Source organism: Vombatus ursinus, unplaced genomic scaffold (assembly GCF_900497805.2).
Source record: "Vombatus ursinus unplaced genomic scaffold, bare-nosed wombat genome assembly UNPS02014791.1, whole genome shotgun sequence".
NCBI lineage: Eukaryota > Metazoa > Chordata > Mammalia > Diprotodontia > Vombatidae > Vombatus > Vombatus ursinus.
The window spans coordinates 42,752,467-42,776,598 of NW_020954569.1; positions in this window are offsets into that span (position 1 = coordinate 42,752,467).

Genomic DNA, 24,132 nt, shown 5'->3' on the forward strand with positions numbered 1-24,132 from the left:
ATGTATCTATATTTATATCAGAGAGCCAGGCTTACCATTTAGTTTCTTCTAAGTATTTGTGATCAAGGTAGAAGGGGCTAATTGAAAAATTAGTCATGAGGGGCAGGTAGGTGGTGCAATGGGTAGAGCACTGGCTCTGGAGTCAGGAGGGCCTGAGTTCAAATCCAGCCTCATATACTTAATACTTACCAGCTGTGTGACCCTGGGCTGGTCACTTAACCCTGATTGCCTTGCAAAAGAAAAAGAGAAAAAAGAAAGAAAAATTAGTCATGAGAAAGGAAGGTAAACAGAAACACAATTAATTTTGTAACTGTTTTTCCTGGGTGTGTTTGTGTGTGTGTGTGTGTGTGTGTGTGTGTGTGTGTGCGCACATACAGTAATTTATGTGGTTTTTCGATGTGCAATGGTTAATATGTAGAAAGTCTCCTTTGTATATTATCATTCTTCTTGATAGTTAATTATTGTCCCAATACAAAAGAATGTTGAACCGAATTAGTAAAACAATGAAATCAAGATGATACTTAAAGAATTTGGCTTTGATGAGTTACAAAGGTAGAGAAAGATAATAAAATAAGTCTTTTTTTTGAAGAAAAATGCTATAAATATTTAGAATGGTTATTAGATCCAAAGAAAATACAATTTCTCCAAATATTGATAAAATGATCTATTGATAGTAAATTAATATCACAACTCAGTTATTGAAATCTGAGCTATCACTCCCCTCCAACCTATTAGTCCAGTAAATATGTAAAAAATTTTCAAACTCAAAGCATCAGTATAACAGTCTTGGATACTGCTTTTTGCTTGTCTATCTTTACTAGGAGTATCTGTAATTATTTATTCTTTTTCCCAAATCCACCATTCTTAGGCATTATGTTATGATAACCCTTCCTGCCTCTGGCAAGGAATGTTGCCTCCAAAACATGTCACTCTATTGTGAATGCCAGAGAAAGAGAATAACTAGTATATACTATATTTAAGGAAGTAAATTCATCTCTACCGGCCAAATGCTGGTTAATGTCAGAAGCAGAAGAAATTAGCCATTTCATGAATTATCTTTCTGTTTAGACTGGAACAACAAAGTCTATTAAACTAACAGATTGTACCTTAGTGACAAAATATCGGTGGACAATATGTGATAAAATTTTAAATTTCTTAGTTTGTAAGAGGTAATTGAGCTCTGTTAATAATTTCCTAGCATCACATATTATCAAGATATAGATATATTTACATTAAACTTTGGGAATTGAAGTATAAACAAAGGCTAATTATGGAACTTGCTAATTCTTATTACCTGTTGTGGGTTGTTATATGCTGGGCCTGATTCAGGCCTATCTGTTGCTTCAAATTTACATTGGAACAAAATCAGACCATAACAGTTAATAAATGGTTTATTTAGCTATAACAGGAAAATAATATTCTGCAAGGATATAGAATTTATTTCATCTATTCCATGTATATCTTGTGTGTACATAGTTGCTTCCTTGCTGTCTTATCCATTGGAATGGGAGCTTCTTGAGGGCATCGGCTATGTTTTTGCCTTTTTTTTGTATTCTTCAGCCGTGGCCTGGTGCTTGGCACAGTGCTTGGCATATGATAAGCACTTAATAAATATTTGTTGGATGACTAACTGACTGATTTAGTTTAGTGTAGCTTTTCTATCAGTCATACTGGTCCCTAGTAGGAAACTATATTTAGGCCATCAGAAAACTAGGTCATTGACTTAAGCCTTAGTCCCAATTAAGTCTCAAAGACAATTCCCATACATTTAAAGGAAAAAGAAACAGCCTACAAAGCAAATATTGATCTTACCATGTGGTATTAATTAGTATTTGTTCTTTAGCTATAGCATACATACTTGCATGACTGATTCAAATATCATCCAATAATTTGGTCCATTTTTTCCCCTGAATTTGTTATATGTGGCAGAGACCTTGATTCCCACTCTTTCTGTCTCTCTCTCTCTCTCCCTCTCTCTCTCTCTCTCTTTTGTTTTTACCACTTATGAGTCCTCTTAATAATTCTTGTATATCAAATCAACCAATCTTTCAACCCAATGTACCATGTAGACATGGACTAAATTTCTGGGAAAAGACCTGTAACATTGCATCTCTAATTACCAGTCTCTGTCCTCTTCTTCTGTTGTTGCTGATGGCACTAATATCCTTTCTTTTCCACGTCCTGCTTCACACCATTTCAAACACATGGATGTATTTAATAGAATTTATTCATAAGCAAAACAGGAATATACATGAAGCAGAGGTTTTCCTGACATCCTTGATATCATGCTACACAGAAATTTAGAAATAATTTCCCAATATTACTATAACTGTATAATTTAACATCGATAAACAGAAGTATTAATGTGGTATTCTGATTAGGCTAGAAATTAAAGAGACAATAGTGAGTGGTCTCTTAGTATTTCCATAAGGTTGTAGAATTATGTGCTCCATGACAGCAGGAATTTTATCCATTTTTGTCTTTGTGTCATTAGCACCTAGCTCAGTACCTGATACATAGAAGATGCTTAATTTATGTAGCCTTTATAGTTTACCTTCACATAGGTTGCCTAATAGTTGAATTGCATTTTGTTAGTTCTACTGCTTTGTGCACTGAGTATATTCTAGAAAGTACATTGATTTTTTTGTAAATACCATAACAGATCATTAGTTTTAATAGAAGTTTCAGAATATGATTACTATAGTGAATTAACATGGACTAATAAAATATTTAGGGTAGTGATCAGATTGGCAAAAGAAAGAAACCGAGTCCAATGAGTAGGTTACTGAAGTAGGAGAAGAGAACATGTGTGGGCATGCAGAAAGGCAGGTCAATTAAGGTAGAGACATACCTAATGTGTTTTAGATTTAACTAGCAACTAAATACTAATATCTGCAGGAAGAAAGAACAATGATCTCATTAATTCATTAAGGTCCTTCTCCTGTGTCTATTTTAAAGGTTAAGCACTTGAGTTAAGGAAAAGGTTCTGCTTAATTCTTTGGTTCTTGTATACTAAATTATGTCAAAGTTGTACAAGTCCCTTTAAATTTTGTACAAGCAATCTAAACAGTCAATATTTTCTTGTGTTAATACTTATAACACTGTGTATATTTTTTTAAACTAACAAATGTTCATCCCTCATTTAGAAGTGCGATAAAACTGAATTCAGTACTAATAATTCTCTGCCTGTATCTCACAGGGGGTATTGAGAGGAAAGTATTTTATAAACCTTAAAGCACCACATATATTTGTGTGGTTAATGACAATATTATAATCCTTTTCTGCTGTGAAAACAGAAAGGATGTGGTTGATAATAGTAATAATAAAAGCATATACTTGAAAATTAAAAGTATTCATGATTTCTGTAGTATGGAAACTTCTTCAATTGATATAACTCTTGACCTCTCTAGGCTTTAGTATAGGGGTGAGGAACCGGCCACCTGGAGGCCACATGTGGCCCTCTAGGTCCTCAAGGGCAGTTCTTTGACTGAATCCAAATTTCACAGAACAAATGCCCTTAATAAAAGTATTTGTTCTATAAAACTTGGACTCAGTCAAAAGGTCACATCCAAGGACCTAGAAGGCCACATGTGGCCTCAAGGCCACAGGTTCCCACCCCTGATAGTATATTACTTCAGGAGTTGCAGAGAACAAAAAATTAATCACCTGTTGTCCAACAATCTGACAATGTCCTTCCCCAGACTTCCATAACCTAGCCCTCAGATGACTCATATATAGTCTGTCACTAGGCTTCTGCTCAAAGCTTTTTGGGTGTGGTAGGACATACAGAACTGGTACTTCTCTGATAGAGCCTTTGAGAACCCAAGGTCACCTCGAGGTAACAATGAGACATTATAGCTTTATAGCATTGTAGTAGGATTTTAGTGGAGGAGTTATCACAGTACATGATGTATATATATATATATATATATATATATATCAGTAAAAAGATATTCAGTCTTTATTGTGGGCAGACCTTACACTTTCCTTTAACAAAATGAAATATAATCAAGGTTGGGACTAGAGTGCATGCAAGGTATAAAATACAGTCAGCATCCTTTATAATAACTAAAGGTACTCATAAAGCATATACCTCAATGGAACAGAGTGATCCTCTTCCTTATTGTACATCTTCTTTGTTCATAGTTCCTCTTTCTATTCTTTTCATTTTCAACTGGACTAGTGGCTATCAAGATACCTTGTTCCCCACTCAAGTCAAGCTCTAGATGAAGAGCTTTTCCTAGGTTGTACAGACAATGAAGGAGATGAATGACTGGAGACAGGAAGCTATTTTTTTTCTTTTTTTGCAATATTATTACCATGGTTATAGACCGATAGATACAACATGATAGAATGAAAAGAGCATTAAACCTGGAGTTAGCAGAGAGACCTGGGTTCAAATCCCACCTGCATGGGATAATTATTATCTCTGAGATTCACTTTACTCATCTGCAAAATAGGCATAAGGGTACTTACTCAGTAGGATTTTCTAAAGATAAATAAAAAAAAGTATGTAAGATACTAAGCAAATGATGACTGTTAGGATTACAATCAAGTCTCATCTTACCAAAGGGTTAGTTTCTAAAAAGTCAGTAATCAAGGCAAAAAAAAAAAAAAAACATAGATACAATTATCCTTTAAAATCTCTTAAATTACCATAGAGTATAATGTCTTTAATTATATCTGGAAAGGGGATAAAGTCACCAAAAAACAAAAAAAGTCTGCATCAGAGAGAAGATAGATGAGACGATTGCTATGGAAATAATTGAAAGCAATTTTTTTTTCACAATAGCCAGTTAAGGGGAACTAGAATTTCTACTTAAGTAGAAGAAAACAAAATAATAACAATGACAATAAGTAAATAACATTTATGTAGTGCTTACTGTGTGCCAGGCACTGTGCTAAGCACTTTACAATTATTGTTTCGTTTCATTCTCACCAAGTCCTTGGGAATTGGGTGCTGTTATTATTCCCATTTTACTGATGAGGATACTAAGGCAGACAAAGGTTCAAAAGTGACTTGCTTAGGGTCAAACAGCTTGGATGAGGCTGAGGCTAGATTTGAACTCAATTATTCTTCTTCTTTTTTTTTTTAGGCAATTGGGGTTAAGTGACTTCCCCAGGGTCACACAGCTAGTAAGTGTCAAGTGTTTGGTCTGAGGCCAGATTTGAACTCAGGTCCTACCTGACTTCAGGGCTGGTACTTTGTCCACTGCGCCACCTAGCTGCCCCTTCAATTCTTCTTGACTCCAGGCCTGAAGCTCTATCCACTACACCATGTAGCTGCCTCTTAGGTAAAGATTTAACATGCAGGCAATCTGTTGCTTGGGGTCAGGGTGAAATTCTTGAAAGGGCTCAACCGGGTTATACTAGTTGATGGTCTTAGGATAATAGATCTTGAACTAGAAAGTACCTTAAAGGTCATAAATCCAAACTACTCATTCAACAGATAAAGTAACTGAGACCCAGAAAGGTTAAATGACTTGCCTGGTGCCATTGCGCTTACTGACTAATTAATATCTGAAGTGGAATTAGAACCCACATCTTTATGTCATACTGCCTCATCATTGTTTCTTTATTCTGCTTCACCATGAGGTAAGAGAGGACATGAGGAAAGAAAAAGGAATGTGGAGCAAGGGCCACCTAGCTGAACAGGAATGCTAGAAAGGCAAGTGAAGTCTGGCATCGTGAGTTCTACTGAACTAAGCTAAAGGAATGGTCTGTCTCTTGGTATAATGAATAAATGATTCCAGAATTATGCTTAGCACAGAGATGCTCACATTATTAAGAAGGACAGTGGTACTGAGATCAATATGGGGAACAGCAAATTTTGTCTCCCATCTCAAACTCAAGTTCACTCTGGTGCATGCAGTCACTGAGTGAAATGGTGAGTGAATCACCAGTTCTACTTAGATTGTTATTTCTCTCTGACCAGAGGTGCACAGTTAAATTTGCATAAGTTATATGCATACATGATGTAACTCTGTTGTACCTGTTTTCAGCTGACCAGAGTACTATCTGGTAATATTTTATAACAATTCAAAAGATATCTTTTCAAGAGCATAGGACTCATCAAAAAGTCTATTGGGTCTTCAAAATCTGCATTATGATCCATCTTTGAAAGCTTTTTATATATAGTCAATGGATTCCATCTCCTCCCCTTCTCAGTAGCTTCTGTATCACCCACTACCAGGTGCCATCTTGTATGACCAGTCCTCAAAGTCTCTGGTGTACAAGTCCATGATGCCCAATGAATTGGTAATGATTCTGAAAGCCGTGTAGTTAGTGTGAACAATGCCTCCCGCCCCATGAAAACGTCATGGGCTATAAGCGTCTCACCTTGGATAATTGTAGGAGTAGTGCAAGCTTGACAGTGTTGATCACCCTCTCCTCTTGAGATAGTCTCTTCTCTGAGTTGCTTCTTCACCTTAGTTATCTTCTCCCTCGTCATGGCTTCTTCTTCACTTTGAAACTAGATGTAAACAAAGCATTCTCAGGAGGAGCTAATCCATCCCAAACTCCCACCTTATAACCAAGCTTCTTCACCCCAGCCGTCTTTGCCATAAAAGTACCTTTACCTTCTATCTCTTGCTCTGGGAACTAAAATCAAATCAATTCTCCAATTGCTTCTAGAAAGAGTATGGCAATTAACTATTATCATTTCTGTGATTTTTCAGACACAAACTCCCTTCCTTGGCCACTGCTCCCTTACACATATTCTATCTTTGAATATAAGCTCAGAAATGTGGTGAGGATAAGGGTGGATAGTCTCACATTTTTATTTGTATCCCAACTGCTTAGCACATCGATAATTTTTTTTGCATTTATTCCTTCTTTTATTACTTCCTTCTCTCCTTTTTAACTCAAACCTGTAATGGAAGCATGTTACTCTGATCACAAAACAGAATTTGAGCAGAAGAAGTTATTTTCATGGTAGCCTCATAGGCACTTGGGGAAAAAAAAAAAAGAAAGAACACCTGGTCTGCTTCCAGAACTTAGCCAGAGGCACTCTGCTTTCTTGCTCTGACAAGAGTCTTGACTGAGTTTCTGGCTATCACTTCATCTGCCCAGAACTGGGTATCTGAATTACAGAAGTAAGGTCAAAGATGAAGACACCCACTTTCAGAACACTTTCTTCTCTTGATTAGGCCAATGTAGAGCTGTTTCCACAGAAAAGAAGGAGTAAAGACTTCTTTTGTTCCAGAAAGTGAAATTCCAGAATTAGCCCATTGCAGTGATTGGCTTCTTGGGGAGCTTTGAAAAAGAAGCTATTTGAAGGCAATTCATTCTATGCCATGTTAAACAGAGAGAACTATGGTTTGTATCCAATTTCCAAGGTTAACTTGCTTTGTTCATCTCTCAGGTCCAATTGAATTCTTTCATCCCTTCACTCAATACAACGATTTTCTATTTTAGACAATACTAAGAAATGTATTAATCTAAATCCGTCATCACTACTAGAAAGGTAACTCAAAACATTTAGTAATGTCATCTTCAGATATGGAAAAAGACCCATTCATTTTTCACTTCCAGGAAATAGATTTTCAGTACTATTATTTTCTGGATCCAGAGATGTAGGGAACTTTTCATTGTTGGTGGTTGTGAATGTGTGTGTGTGTGTGTGTGTGTGTTTAAACGACCATTCTTATTTCATTCTCTACAGCTTAAAATTGCATTTAAAATGTACCGTAGCTCTGTTGCCATATACTAAAGAGGATACAATAGTCACTAGCCTATCATCGTTATGTAATCAATTGATTGCAAGTGCTGGTTAAGTTGAGGCATTTCATCCTAATATGTGTCATGAAATACATACAGTGAGTATAACCAAAGCCTCTGGGGGTTTTCATATATACTCACGCATAATCCACCCTCTTGAATTCCTCAGAACTATACACTTATATGTTTTGTGTGTTGTTAAATATGCTTACACCATTTTATATGTTATCTTTTCCAGAGGTATCAGGCATCCAACCAGTCCATTCATTCCACAATTGTTAGTTCTCAGTCTTGAATCCTGAGCTACTGGCCTTTTTATGTCACTGAATATGTTTCACTTAAAATAGATTTCCCTTTTCTCTCTCCCCTCCCCCATTTTTATATAAGAACATCTGCTTCATTCATTAAATGTGGTATCTCTAAAAATGCCTCATATGACAAAACATCCTTTGGTCCACCACCATAGCCAGCCTAGCCATACGGGATTTTTGCAAGGGCTAGTGAGATAGTACAATGGAAACTGTTTGGCATTCATGAGGGGAAATGTGCTACATAAATATTATTTTCATGGCTATATTATTCTTTCTCGTTTTAATGTGAGAAACATGTCTCTTGATTCAGGGAGGAAAAGTGGACTTCTTTGGGTTATATTTTCCCACATCTCTGATGTGTTGCATTTCCTCAAATGAAGTAGCATATACTGACATAGTCATTGAAAGTTCTAGAAAAATTATCCACATTTCAGAACTCACATGTTCTAAAACTTTTTCACCTTTCATTTTACACTGAATCTGACTAAAGAACCTATCAAGAGACTTAGCAAATCATCATGTCTTACTGTAAAGTAATTTACTGTTGCATTTGCAGGCAGGCAACAGCAGGCTCAAAACCCATTACAGCCAAAGATAACAACATTAACTTAATCCTGACAGGCAAAATACTCCAGTCAATACAGTTGCAGGTATGGTATGTTGAAATATCCGACCACAAACAATGCTGGGAAAGGTCAGCACCTCAGTTTTAATAACACAAGTGTTTCAATCTGGTGCTTTAGACACAAAGATTATCACCAATGTTTGAGTCACACAAAGTCATGTTGAATCCCTCCTTTGAAGTTTTTGTTACATTGAGCTTTCATCAGTCGGGAGTAGTACAATTACTATATTCTGAAGCCTTTGTTTAAGACTGATTAGAAAACATACAAAACACAAGCTTCATAAAAATCAGTGAGTCATTTGTATGCTTTTTTATGTTTTGTAATCTTTATGTCCTTGCTACTGTTTTTGGAAGATGCAAATAGGGGAAAGCAAATAGGCAAGCAAATAGAGGAAAAAATGTTTTGAGTTCAAACTACATTTCACTCCCAGAACTGGGACTTCCCAGGCAGCAGAACATATTCGAAAGTATTTCTGTTTTGTGCTAATATTCTGACTAGCAAGATTGTTACTCACCAGAAAGTACAAAAGCAACATGGAAAAAAAAAATTTGTATTTCTCTTTCAGAAAAGACAAATAAAACTTTGGAAGCATGCCCAACTAGAGAGAACAAAAGAAAGCTACAGGAGTAGTAACTAGCCTGTTAGCAACTGAAAGTGAAAAAGGGAAAGAGAAAGGAAAACCTTTGAGGCACTTTTCCTCAACCCTCCCCCCAAAAAATGAATTTAAGGTAAACCACTAATGTAGTCAATTAAGTGTGCCTCTAAGTGCACATTCCAATTAATTAAAATGCTTCATTATTGATTTTGATGTTCAGAGTGGACCCCTGCTGTCAGAATGCCATGGCTTTTTTATACCTCATTAATGTGAGTAAGATTTCCACACCCTGACTCAACCCTATACCTCAGCCTAGAGCCACTAACCACAAACAAAGGCCATAGATGTATTTACAACACAGTTAACCACACCATCTACCACAAATCACATGCAATACATCGAGTCTCTCTGCACAGAATTAATTTCATTAATCCTGACAAGAAACTCTCCTCCATTAACCTGGAACAATAATAGTCTATCCTCATGGAAAGGTATCTCGGTACTTCTAACTTCTGAGACAAGGGAGTTATTTACCTTTTAGAAATCACATTCATTTTAATAAAGTTCTTCCTTATTTTGCAGGATGGTTTTATAAATAGTCAGTGAGTATTTGTTGAACACTGACTAACTACTATGTGGTCAGGACCGTATCAATTATAAATTCAAGGAGAGTAGATTGGAGAGTAGTGAAGAACAAGGACAATTCAACTCAAATCATTTTTCATTGTTCATTGTATAAAAAAGTAATAAATTTTAATTAAAAATAAGATCGGCTTTATCGATGACTTAGAACATCTTCCAAATGAATGGAAGCAGCATACAAAATGAGACGTGCAAGTATTTCCATTAAAAATGTTTACATGTCTATCACTGCAGTGTGATATTTAATCAATGTTCTCTATAGCTTACACTGATATAGTGTTTTATGGTTTTCAGAGCACTTTAGTCATACAAATTCTGTGAAGTGGAAACAGTGTTATCCCTGCTTTGAAGATTAAGAAAACAAGGCTAAGAAAGGAAGATGACTGGGCCACGGTCACTGGGCTTGTCAACATTGTAGTTGGTACTTGAACTCATTTCTTCTGACTCCAAGTCAACTCCCGTCTAGTAGATTGCCTAGTGGATAGTGTACTGAATTAGAAGTTGGGGAAGACTTCAGTTCATCCTGCCTCACATACTTTAATTTTATTAGCTGTGTGACACTGGGTAAGTCACTAAATCTCTCTCATTCACACTTTTCTCATAGGCAAAGTGGAGATAATAATAGCACCTACTTCAGGATTGTTGAGAGTTCAAAAGAGAATATATGTAAAGTGCTATATAAATCTTAAGGTGCTACATGAATGTTAGCTATTATTATATTCTTTTAAAAATAACCAAATTGGGGCAGTTAGGTGGTGCAGTGGATAGAGAGCGCCAGCCCTGAAGTCAGGAGGAACTGATCAAATCCAGCCTCAGACCTAACACTTGACACTTACTAGCTGTGTGACCCTGGGCAAGTCACTTAACCCCAATTGCCTTATTAAAAAAAATAAAAATAAAAATAACAAAATTATCTCTTCTCTCTTATTAATCATTAACAAATAAAAACGTGTTAATACAAAGAAAACATAGGAAATAGGATGCTATAAATCTATGAATTTCTGTTATATAGTTTGTTTTTTAAGAAGTATGTGTGTGTAAAAGTGAGTATTATTTTGACCCCCACTGACTGGTGACCAGATATGTTACATTTCACTCATCCTCCAGGGTTATCCAGTACCCTTAAAGGGGATTGACAAGTATTTAGTCCAGGGGTGGGAAATTGCAGCCCTTGGACCCAAATCCATAAGGATTTATTATGTGAGGTTTGGATTCAGTCAAAGGGTCACACTTCAGGACCTAGAGAGTCACATGTGGGCTTGAGGCTGCAGGTTCTCCATCCCTGATTAGTCTTGGCCATTGGCTCAATCCCCACCAACTGTGTTCCCTCAACTTTAGGGGGTCTCCAGCCCCACAGGTCCTTTTAACCACTTAGCAGAAAGATCAAATTTTATAAAAGAATATTTATTTCTAAGGTATAAAAGCAAAGATACCACCCCCACTCCAACCCCAGGAACACCTGGGAGGAGGTTGGGTTGGGGGGAGGGTAGAACTAATCTCTCCTATACCAGTCTCTGGGGAAAAGAAGAGGATTAGGTTCATAGATTAGCTTGGTTCTTATATAACATCAGTCCCAGTAAGTTCCAAGACCAAAGTTCCCCTGGGCCAGTCTCAGGCACACTAGCTTCTCAAGGCTTCCTTGAAGGGCTGGTGGCAACATCTGGCCCTATCTCATTGAACCTTCCTCTACAATTTCTTTTTTGTCTGTTTCCTTCTCTCCCTTCCAATGGTCACCACTTGAAGTCCTCATTATTTGTTTCTGAGACCATTGTAAAAAAAACAAAACCCTCCTAATTAGTATTCCAGTTTCCAGTATCTCTCCTTTCTGATCCATCCTCCACTCAGAAGCCAAGTTGATAGATTTGAAGTCATACCTGTCCATGTCAATGACCTATTCAACAAGTTTTAGTAGCTGTCTATTGCCTCTAGCACAAAAAATTGAACTTGTCTATTTGACAATCAAAACCCTTCACAATCTTGTGCCAAATATTTTTCCAAACTAATTTCCTATTGCTCTTGATTAGCATTCTATAGTCAAGTCAAACTAGTCTACTTGCTGTTCCTCTTGTATCAGATTCCTTCTCCTCCTTCTGTAGTGTTGCACAGTTTAGACTTGATGCAAGGAATGCTCCCACTCTACCACCTTTTCATTCCTCACCTTTGCATCTTGGAATCCCTAACTACCTTCAGTACTCAGTTCAGGTGCAAGGGCTTACATTCAAAATTGAACAATCAGCTCTCTCAAGCCAGTTTGAGATGGCTCCAACACACCCTTGGTTCTGACTCATCCTTCATTGATCCAAGAATGTTACATGACCAGGGAATTTGTTTTCACCTTGGCAGACTTGGAAGGAGATAAAGACTGACCTGAGTTATAGGGTATCGAGATGGAACTGATTAGATCATAGAATCATAGAACAGGAGAACTGGGAAGGACCTTATAGATCATCTTTCTCTCCTTGCTCTCACTTGACAAGTAAAGAAAATGAGGCCCATATAGGTAAAAAGATTTGCCCCAAAGCCTAAGACATTTAGTGGCAGATCCACATCTAGAAACCAGACCTGAGGTATGACATTTGAATTCTGTGGCCTCAGTTTCCTCATCTACATATAAAAGGTAAGGGTTAGATTATATGACCTCTAAAATCTCTTTCAACTCTAAATCTGGAATCCTGGGATTGCTTGACCCTGGAGTCCAATAGTATTTTTGCTACAGGAGGCTGTTTATAATGAGATTTTTTTTCAAAGTTACAGTTACATCTGATGCAAATTACCATGAGCCAAAGGTGAGAGAAAATGAATTAGATTAAAGGACAAATGTGCAAATGTTCCCTGTGACTAGTGTAGGGGAATATAGGGGCAAAAACAATCATATGCTTTTGCCTGTAAGATATTCCTGTTTCTAATTCTACTTTTCTTTGATCAAAGATTTAAAAAAACTGTCTATGTATATGCACATATAAGCATATGCTTATACACAATACACATGTTTACTTTGTCACTCTCTTACATTTGTTTTTGTCCCATTACACTGAAGGAGGTGAATGACTGCACTTTAATGCAGAGTCTGTTTGTGTGAAGTTATTGGGAGGTAACAAACACCTGCTTCTGGTACTAGGAGTTAAGAGTTATAGCCTCAGAAATAATTAGCATGCTGCTGTGACGTTACTCAATTTTCTCAAGAAAGTTGATGCTCTTCAGGGAGAGGCAGCCTGCAAGGGAAAATCAAGCATGCATCATTAACCAAACGCATGCCACCAAATCAGTTGCCAACAATGATACAGCTGATGAAAGGAACAGGGAAGGTCTCTGTCTGCCTCAGTTTTCTTACCAAGCATGGTCCAGCACTTGTCTTTGCATGTGTTTGATCTCTAGGACTTAAAATGAATCTGGGTAAACCAGAAACTGGACTGCCTGATGGGAGGGAACACGTGTCCCAAGCCAAAATATATCCAGACAGTCCTTCATGGAAACTGAATTCCCTGAATAATGCAATTTTATTTGTTTCTCAAACCTATAAATTAGCACACCAGGGAGCAAAAAGGACCTATCAAACTGGGAGAAAGAACAGGCACTAGAAGTAGCTGGTCCACTGGAGAGCAACCTTAACTGTCCTTTGACATCTTCTTGTCTTTGGTAATGAAATACGGAATAGACACTAGGAAAGACTGATGTCTCAGTTTCTCTGTGGGCAATTAAAACACTACCTCCCTTTCTTGCCTTTTCTTTTTACCTTCATTCTCACCCTCATCTGGCACAGAGCTTCTAGAAGGTGGGGCAATATAGTGTCAGTCTTGGAGTAAGAAAATATGAGTCTGAGTTGCTGCTTTCCCTCTGACTCGGTTAGCTTAGTGAACTTCTCCTTTCTGAGCTGCAGGTCCCTTATCAGTGAATCTGTGCTATTCATACTTGGTTGGCCTGCCTCACAGAACTTTGTGAGGAAAGCCCTTTGTAAACCTTAAAATGCTATAGAAATGCGAGCTATCAGTATTATTCACTCACTGACCTAGTAAATAATAGGGATGTTTTCGGACTTAACAGGTTTGTAGAACAAATAAAATCATATTATTTAGTGGCTTCAATTTCCCTTAAAAGAGGTCACTTAAGCTTTCTGTAGCAAGGAGATAACCTGGTTTTTTACTTGAAAAACTCTAATTGCCTCACTGGGAAAAGTCCTGAGATCTTGTCTGGGAAATCTTTGAACTGGGAAGGGGAGCCACTAATGATAGAGTCCAAGTCCCACTGGTGAACCTTGGGGGAAGAGGGTAATGGTAAATGAAGCCTGCTACCCTCTATGTAATCACAGGGAAGGTACGAGGTCCCTGGCTTTGGTTTCCTCACCCAGGGGATAGAGCACTGGGCCTGGAGTTCAAATCTAGCCTCAGGCAGTCACTAGCTGTCTGACCCTGGGCAAGTCACTTAACCCCTTTTTGCCTTGCAGGTAGATAGGTAGCTTAGCAGATAGGGCCCTGGCCTGGAGTCAGGTAAACTCTGAGTTCAAATCTGACCTGAGATACTTAATAGTTGTATGATTTCCTCGGCAAGTCACTTAACTTCTGTTTGCCTAATCTATTGGAGAAGAAAATGCTAAATCCTTCCAGCATCTTTACTAAGAAAAAAAAAATCACGAAGATTTGAAAACATCTGAATAACAACTATGTGGGGATTGTTAAGTTTTCAGTCTGATCATGGAAATTGGCAAACACTACAAATCAGGGCTTGATTTTTTTTTATTGTCTAGACAACAACATGGTGGAGAAAATGTTAATAATGCAAATAAACTTAAAAATGTGTCATGCATTTCTGGTGAGGTGGTTGTTAAACATTTACCAGCACATCCTGGGTACAGGACATAAAAAAAAGATAGCAGGCCTGGAACATGTAGCCCCAATATCTACCACAACAGAGCCTTCAAACAACTGCTTAGAGATTCTTGACAAGGACTATACCTTTAAATAATCCTAAAAATTAACACTTTCCTTCAGTGCCTGGGATTTTTTAAGTCTGAACAAAAGAAAATTGAATTATGGGTATATAGGAATTGGAATAACTTTCAATTTTCATTTAGTTTATTTAGAAAGTCAGGCCTATGGGGAGCATAAACATGTTTTCAATAGTAGAAGCTCAGGTAACTCAGTTCCAGATAGCAGGATTCTCCCCAGCACCCTTCTGGGAGGCTGGGACACTCTTCTCAGCACTTAAGGAGGATCGATGGCCCCAAAATGAACCTGCTCCTCCCACCCCCACCCCGTTCCTCTTCAAGAGTTCATTCTTTTGGCACTCTCCTGAAGTAACTCATGTCACCCTTGGGAAGAATCCTCTTAAGTCACTTAACTCTGTTTGCCTCAGTTTCCTCATCTGTAAAATGACCTGGAGGAAGATATGGCAAACTACTCCTGTATCTTCGCCAAGGAAACCCTAAATGGGGTCACAGAGAATCAGACACAACTGAACAACAACAACAACAACAGCAACAGCAACATGCTGCTTCTTAATTACACCTCCCTGACCCTCAGTTTCCTTATCTGTAAAACAAGGGGGTTGTATTAGATGGTTTCTGAATTGCTCCCATTCTCCAGCTCTGTGGCCTATAATTAATCTCCCTAAGCATATGTGCTCGTTAAGGTCCCTCTGACCCTAAAATGACGAGCAAAAAAGAGAGTGAGTGGACTGGAGGGCAGGGCCTTGGGGTCCAGGGCATCTACTGAAAGAGGGGGCTTAGCCCAGTTTTCCCCTCCCCATTTCCCATCAGCTACTACTGTAACTTTTGGGGAGTACAGCTACCACTGTCCATTTTTAGACTCTGGAACTCTCCATCATAACTTCCTCCCCTAAAAAACTTATCATGGGGAAATCTCATTATGCTGTTACCCCCTTTCTTACCTGCATAGGTTCACAATGTGGGTGATACTGCCCCCTAGGGGACGCTGGACCGATGGGGGGGAACCGTAGTAGCTTAGGGTGATGCAAATTAAAAAACAAATAAACAAAAAAACAAACAAACGGTAAAGGGTTAAAGAAAGTAGATTTCCAGGGAGGAGCTGAGTGATTTTTTTTTTTTTTTTTTGAAAAGGGGTAGTAGGCCAAGGTAAGTTTGGGAACCTTTACACAACTTCCTTTTGAGCGTTGTGAATCCCCCTTGAGATTGTAAATTCCTTGAGGGTAGGAACTGTTTTTTGTTTTTATTTGCATTTGTATCTCCAAGGTTTAGCAGTGCTGCACCTGTTAGGCACTTAATACATGTTGATTGAGTGACAGATTGCTTTGTCTCCATTTGTGAACTTGGCAAGGTCGATATCAGTTTTGTAAGATGGGGTGATGATGCCTGCCTATTCAACTTTCTCTTTCTTTTTAGATGTAATTTATTTGTTTCTCTTTTAAAATTCTGGTTGATTAAAGTAACCTGAGGCTAGTCTGAAGTTAAACAGAGCCATTAATTAACAAACGAGCATTGCGTATAAATGGAACATCAGATGGGAGAGGTCAGTGGTGGCTTCTTCCCGAAGGGAAGGAGAAAAAAAAAGTAATTACTAAGGAGAAACTTTCTATGTTTGGGGAAATCAGACTTTGGGTTTAAAATTACAGGAAGTAAAGGAACTGAATTGAGTGGATCCACTGTGTTGGACTGGGCCTTTCTTTTTCTTCTTCATGGGGGCTTTAGAGAATTAGAGATGTGAAAACTGAGCTGAATAAATGCTAGAAAATATAGTCAAGAAAGAGTAAGAGAAATGCTAGAAATAAGTGGAATCGTGCTGTCTTAAAAGGGAAGCCCCTTTTCTTTAAACTAGCTCAGGATATTTAGTTTAGTTTAGTTTAGTTTATTTGTTTTTTTTTTTTCCCTTTCTGAAAAGTCTCTAAGGAGAAGAACGGACCTAGAATGTAAAACTAACCTATGAGTGAAAACAAGTTTAAATTCTGGATGATTGATTAAGGTTAAGATTACATTTGGGAAATTGCACAGTGGATTTAATGGCCCCAAGCTCCTCCTGGAAACAAAGATCCATCATTTTAACAATATTCTTCCAATGATGCTACAATGGTGTGCAAATTTACTGGGACAAAGTGAAATTATAAGATTTCTTGATTTATACAATACACTTTTCAGCTTCTTATATCTTTAAAAACTTAATATGCGCTACGTCTTCTTTTTGTTGCAATTTTGTGTTACATAATTTGGCACTGACTTCACAAGATATTACAATATATTCTTTAATTCTTTATCATAAAGCCATACTTCACTGAATGTAAATCATAACCTTGAGAATCCATTTTTCCAAGTCTAACCTTTCATTCAGGTCTATAGGTTTTCAATGGGCCTTAAATCAGATAAGTTCCCAGGCCACTGAAGGATTACTTATCTCTCTTTTTTAGATAACTTTCTTAACCTTTCATGAGGTTTGGCATAGCTTGACTTTATGTTTGCTTATTCCTTCTTCATGCGTGAATTTCCATAATTCTAAAACAATTAGATTTTCCTGTATGTCATATTTATTAATAATCGTTGTTTTCTCAGTTGGGACAAGTCTTCTAGGCCCCCTGGAATTAAAAAACAAAAACAAAAACAAAACAACAACAACAACCAAAAAACCAATACCGTAATGTAAATGCCCAGATCTTAAAGATTTACCTGGGTATTCTCAGATAGCATGCTTGATATAGCCCTGAATTAAAAAGTGAAAGTTATTAGTAAAAATTACTTTTATCCCCCAAACTTCAGTACTCTAGTCTTTGTATTGTATTGTCAAAAGCATTTCCCGCCAGCAATCGTTAACAGTTATTTTTTCCCCAAACCCATTGATTTTCTTATTGTTCTTCCAACTTCAGTATTAAGAACGCTGCGGCAGTGATCAGGTCTCTCTGAAGGTTTTTTTTGCTTGCTTTTTTTTTTTTTTTTTTTGGTGAGGGCAATTGGGGTTAAGTGACTTGCCCAGAGACATGCAGCTGGTGGGTGCTATATGTGTGAGGCTGGATTTGAACTCAGGTCCTCCTGACTCCAGGGCTGGTGTTCTATCCACTGGGCCACCTAGCTGCCTCCCCCCCTTTTTTTTGCTTGTTTTTTTGAGAAGCTGTTTTTCAGCAACACCTAGTCAGTTCTTGTGGGCACTGGTTTTTGTCTTTTTTTTTTTTAGAGGGTGCTCTTTCAAAGTTACGTTTGCATGTTTCTTCACTATAATGTCCATTCTTAAAATTCTCAGAATGAAAAATGCAACAAAAGAGACATGAAACGTGCAATTAGCTCAATCTGGTGTCATTCAGTTAAGATCAGACATTTTGAGTCAGCATTTAGGGTCAGGAGAATCACAATGATTACAATAACAATTGGAAGCCATACCAAAATTAATGCTTGGCTTAAGTAATTTGCATCTATTTATTGCTGTGAAACACAGGACACCAGTCACCAACAAATGAAAGTTGTTGGTCATCTAAAGAACAATGTATAGTGAGTGTAAGGAAACTCTAGCATGTTACTAATAATCCATTGCGTAGGAGAAGCAGCATTAAAGACATTATCAAAGAAATGTGTGAATGGAAATAGAGCTAGTTCATTCACATAGAAAGAGGAAATGATGAATGGCCAATGGACCAGCCTATGAGCTTTAGTAGTGCACATGCAGTGTCAAGGGAGCTAGCCTAATTCTAGTTGGTGGAGTGGAGTTCCTATTGAGGGTTTTTAGGAAGACACAGACAAGAATCTCAAAAGATGAGAAAGCAGAGATGGGTTGATATTTGCACATTGATGAAATCACAGATTTATTAAAATATTGAAGAAAATAATCTGTTAAAATAATTAAGCAGATAAATATATTAAGATTAAAAATAGCAGTTTACAGTAAGTTAACTGTCAAATTTACATGATTTTACTTAAAATCAACTTTTATTTGTTTAGTGAATACTTCTTAGTTTGTTAAATTTGCTGCTTAGAAAAAAATATTTAATTCCACAGATTCATCAGAAATTTCAGCTATGACTACCTACCACCATGGGTGACAAAGGGTAGAAGTAGCAAGGGTCAGGCTTAAGAGCTGAATTAATTGATTCACCCTGATTTTAAGATAAACAAGAGGGAAGAAACCTCAGAATTTTCATGAATCTCTATAGTCTCCCTCCCTACCTTTGAGGCTCACTATGTTATGGAGATAAACTCTTTTTAATGGTGAAGAGAACTGTTGTGAATCTGGACCTTCCCCTGAAGAAGCTAACTTGATCAGCCAAAAATGGAGTGCAGATACCCCAGGAGAACCCCACTCACCCTCATCCTGGACCAAGAATATGAACATCCCTTCAGATAATGACACTATAGATTTATGACTGCCAAAAATATATGTAACACCTTCATCTTTGGAAAACTAGACATCCTCTAGCTGATCTTAATCCTTTATAGAGAGACTGCTTGCTGACATGAAAATGATAAGAATCTCAAGGTAAAGAAACCACTTCATCTTAGAGTTTGTGATAGTGAATAAGAAGAACTCTGGACCTCTTCTGATATTCAAGCTTCCTGAGTCTTAAGCAGTTCTAAAAAGTGTCAAAGAAAGAATGTGCAGCATCTCTGGTACTAAAATTCTACCGGGGAGGTCAGTCAGGAAGGATGGGAACTTTTTAAAAGCAAAATTCAGAACAAATAAAGATAATTACAAGGGAAAAATGTGGTCTTAAGAGATCACTATGTATGCACAAGGAATGAATAAATAACTTATCTATATCTATCTATTTATTACAGGAGACAAGGCCATCTAATGGAGAATAATACACATACATGACAGGGTCCTATTAGAACAGTGTCAGATGTCCCAAAACTTATAATGAGCTAAGAATGAAGAAAGCTAAGGGCAATAATTAGAGTGTTTGGGGATGGATGAAGCTAAGACATGTTGGATAACTAAGGAAAGCCCAAGCTTCTTAATTACAATTTTACTTCTGTTTTCTCTGTCAAGGAAAATAATCTTTGGCTTGGAAAGAAAAGAATGAAAAGATGAATAGAGAGTTGATAGCCAAGACAGAGAGATAGTAAGAGAATACCTAATCATCTTTGAGAAGTACAAGACATTAAGTCCAAATGAACATCATTACCTGGCAATGAGTTCTTTTATGATTGCCACTACCAATGATCTTCAAAAACTCATGGATAATGGAGTGTCACTTTGCGACGAAGGAGGAAATGTTGTCCTAATTTTCAAGAATGGGAAGGGAATGAATTCTGCAAATCATAGGTCAGTGGGTTAATTTTGCTTCTTTGCAAAATTCTATAACTTTATAAAGAAAAGATTAGTACATGCTTAGAAAAGGAAGGAGTGACCCCAAACAGCGAACATGGTTTCATTAAGAACAACGCATTACTGACTAACCTCATAGTCTTTTGTTAAATGGTTTCCAGCCTAGTAAATAGGGGGATATTATAGCTATAGTTTGTAAGAGTTTAGCTAAGCACTTGGGAAAGTCTCCTATGCTATTCTTTTTCAAGAGATGAAGAGAGGCGTGCTGGGCAAAAGGACAATCTAGTAGATTTGGAACCTGATGAATGACTGAACCTGAAAAATAGTCACTAGAGATTTAATTTCAAGTTGGAAGCAATGATGAGACTCAAGCATCTATACAGTTTAATAATATTGTCCCAAAAATGAGGAATAAGAAAATCCATAGTACATAGCACATGAGGTAGTTGAGAGGTATAAGTGAGATAACGTATGTAAGATATTTTGTAAATCTTAAGATTCTATATAATGTGAGTTCTAATATTAATTATTGATTTTATTTAATTTTTAAATGTTTGTATTTATTGATAATCTGTTTACATTATTTATTTTAACATAAATAAAACATTTTATATTTATGTGTATTATCACACATATTATTTATATCAATATAAATAATGTGTTATTTATATTATTAATAATTAAAGAGATAAAGAGATATATGGCATACTTATAAAATTTGCATGTGACAAAACTGAGATATATAATTCACACATTAGATGATAAAGTCAAGGTCTATAAAGATCTTGATTGAATACAGCATTGTGTTGAATATGATAAAATTAATTTATTAGCAATAAATCTAATGTCTTACGTTTGGGCTCAAGAAATCATCATTAAGATGAGGAGATGCATATCCTTCCTTTCATTAGAGAAGTGGAGAACTATGGATGTGCAATGTTGCATATGTTGTGTGATGAAGTTGATTTGTTTCACTTACCTGCTTTTTTTTCTTTTATTAAAATGGAGGTTTATCCGGGTGGCAAGTGAAGTAGAGGAGGTCATAGCTAGAAGTAATTGTGAAATAATAATAATAAAAAAAGTGTCAACCAACCTTCTAAAAAATGTTTTTAAGCACCTACTGTGGCAGGTGAAATGAAATGACTAAGAAAACTTCAAGCTTCTGAGGATGTCAATTTATTAACCAGTGAATGTCAATTGCCCAACAAACTGGGACCAGTAGCCTTCGTCAGCTTTGAAACTGGATCCCAAATACAGGCAGAGATAGATTTTTATACATTAAAAATAATTAATCAAATAAGACCAATTAATTGAAATGAAACAATTAACCAGGATACACCATTAGGTAGTCTGATTTCTAATTGGAGGAAAGATTAGGGACTTTCCAAGTTGGAAGGGTGGGGAGTAAACAGGTTCAATTGCTTGAAAGTAGAAAAAGAGGTGTCCCACTGGCCTCCCCCCAAATTGTCTTGGAAACAATGACTGATTAATCAGAATGGGGCTAATTTTCAGATAAGACATATGAGTTGCTAAATTGTGAGAAAACTCTTTGTATTAATCTTTGAATCTGACCAATTTTCTGGTCAGCATAACATAGGTCCTTAGTTAAGGGTCTATAAGAAGTAGATAAAGATGGTCCAACTTCCCAGCCACACAGGTCTAGGTTCAAACAATGCAATAGTTTTCTCATGATTCCCATAACTGAATAAGGTTTGCTCACAAGACAGAAATTGGACTAGACTCATAATTGAATAGAAAAGGAACTGAGCTGGCTTCAGAATTGAGTCACAAGATGAAGTCAGTGTGGTTCATTCAATTCCCACTACTGCTTGTTCTAATCCTCTCATTTCCCTCAATCACCTCACTACTTTTAGAAGAATACTATGCTAGCTATTTGGTTTAATAAGATAATGAAGTAAGAAAAAAAATCTTCATAATGCAAGATGGAAGAGGCCTAAGTAAAGAGTGAATCTTCTGAAAAAGATCATAACTCCCATGAAAAAAATCATATGAAAAAGATCGTAACTCACACTTGGATAGCATTTGGTTTTATATAAATTCTTTCATTTTTTCATTATAAACCTCTGAGGTAGGTTCTACAAATATTTTTACTCCCATTTTATGGATAAGGAAGCTATGTCTCAGAGATATTAAGGCTAGGTAACACAATGCCTGGAGCTAGGAAGATCTGATAAATCCTGCTTCAGACAGCTGTATGACTCTGGATAAGACACTTAACCTCTGCCTGACTTAGTTTTGTCATCTGGAAAATGGGAATAATAATAGCACCTAAATCCCAAGATTGGTATGAGGATCAAATGAGATAATATTAATAAAGTGCTGTGCAAACCTTAAAGCTCTATAAATGCTCACTATTGTTATTGTTGCTATCATTATTGGCAGCTAATGAAGTTGAGGCAATTAGATTCCATAGTTTCTCCATATTATTTTTTTCCTCATGAGAGCTGAAAGTAATTGATTACAATGAAGACAGAACACTTTTTGATGTTGTTTTTCAGTCATGTCCAACTCTTTGGGACCCAACCGGGGGTTTTCTTGGCAGAGATACTAGAGTACTTTGCCATTTCCTTCTCCAGCTCATTCTACAGATGAGGAACTGAGGCAAACAGGATTAAGAAGTCTGTCCATAGTCACACAGTTAGTATGTACCTGAGGCTGGATTTGAACTCACGAAGATGAATCTTGCTAGTTTTAAGCCCAGTGCTCTAGCCACTGTGCCACCTAGCCTAAGAAGAAGAGAGGACACTAGATTTCAAGATGTTCTTATTAAGTGGTAGACTTGATGGGTCAGAGAATAATGAAAGATCTAGAAGACTTAGAAGTTAAAAAGCCAGACATGGAATAAGATGATAACCAAACAACTGTGAAAGATGAAATGTTAAGTGGAGAACTAAGTTGACATATCCTCAAAATAAGATACTACACTCTGGGCTGCTTTAAACAAAGCACAAATGCCTCTGGAAACTTGTAAGAGGCACAGCTGAATTACAATGTGCTTTATTTTTTTTTCCTTTTTCAGTTTTTGAAAAGGGAGTTATCTTTAGTAGTCCAGATCATCTTTGAGAGCTTCCTAATCTTGCAGGGTAAGGAGTGGGGATATGCAATTTCTTTGTATGTGGTTTTTGTCACGCATAGTTCTTGGCTGATTCCAAGGAGGTAGCAGGTTCTCTCTCCCTGGTGTTCTTCAAGAAAAAGCTGTATGATCACTTATCAGTTATGATGCAGGCGGGATTTTTTTTTACATACACTTTGGAGTAGACAGCTTCTGAGATGCCTTTCAGCTCTGCAATTCTGCAATTCTGTGAAGCTCCATTTTCAGGAGTACGGGCATCTAAGTCATCCCTGACCTGCCCAAAGAGAGAAAAAAGCCTTAGTACTACTTTAGCTTCTTCATTGAAACAACTCTTCTCCCTGAGCTTTCTTTGTGCTATAACTAGACTGTTGAGACCTGGAAAGTTTCTGACCTTGGACCTTGGACCCGTCTTTGTCTGTCTCTCTTTTTATGACCCAAAGTCTAAATTGTACCAGTGTATCCATTGATGATCCTTTTCAGCTGTACCTCTATATGGCTCATGTGCCTGTAGGGAGCCCTTAATGTTACTTCTTTAGACTGGGCAATATATTGTGGCATGAATCTTTTGAAAAAGAAAAGGGAAAGTCTCCAGAGATGAAGACCCTCCTAAGAAAATACTTCATGTAATTAAATCAGCTAAAAACCCTATTCAATTTCTATCCTTTTCTAAATGTTAGTTCTGTCTCTTGAACAATATTTATGGTTGTAACTTTAGAGAGTTTGGAAGTCAAACACCAGATGGGAGGGGCATGACTTCTTTTCAGAGAGGAGAAAAAATGGAGAGTCAGAAGGAACAAAGTGGGACTTCACAAGTGGACTGTGTCTGTCTTGTTTTTAATTTCCCTTATGGGGGTATCAAAGTAACTGGGAAATTGAGCTGACTGAATGCTCAAGAATGAGTTAGAGACTATATTAGAGGCATCAAAATCAT